This window comes from Phaethon lepturus, unplaced genomic scaffold (assembly GCF_000687285.1).
Source record: "Phaethon lepturus isolate BGI_N335 unplaced genomic scaffold, ASM68728v1 scaffold25707, whole genome shotgun sequence".
Classification (NCBI taxonomy): domain Eukaryota; kingdom Metazoa; phylum Chordata; class Aves; order Phaethontiformes; family Phaethontidae; genus Phaethon; species Phaethon lepturus.
The window spans coordinates 5859-6204 of NW_010550151.1; positions in this window are offsets into that span (position 1 = coordinate 5859).

Consider the following 346-nt stretch of genomic DNA (forward strand, 5'->3'; position numbering starts at 1 on the left):
CCTGTCTGCATGAGCCAGCACCCGCAGCTCCCTCCTCGTGGGTTTCTTAAGGTCAGGACTAATTAGCAATGCTTAAGGCAGGGGAGAATCAACACCTGTTTTCCACACCTCCCTCACAATTTGCAGTAGCAGGAGTAATTAAAACAGGGGATTTTGTTAGCGAAGTATTATTTGTCGTTTCTATAGCAACGCGGGTGTGCCCAGACTTTTCCAGGGGAAAAACATGAAGCAAGGACGAATTCCAGCGGGGCCCCTTCAGCACCCCGCAGCGGGTGCCTCAAGGGTGGCGGCCGGTGGGGCACGACCACCGCGGCGGGCTGGGAGGAGCTGCGGGCGGTGTTACGGC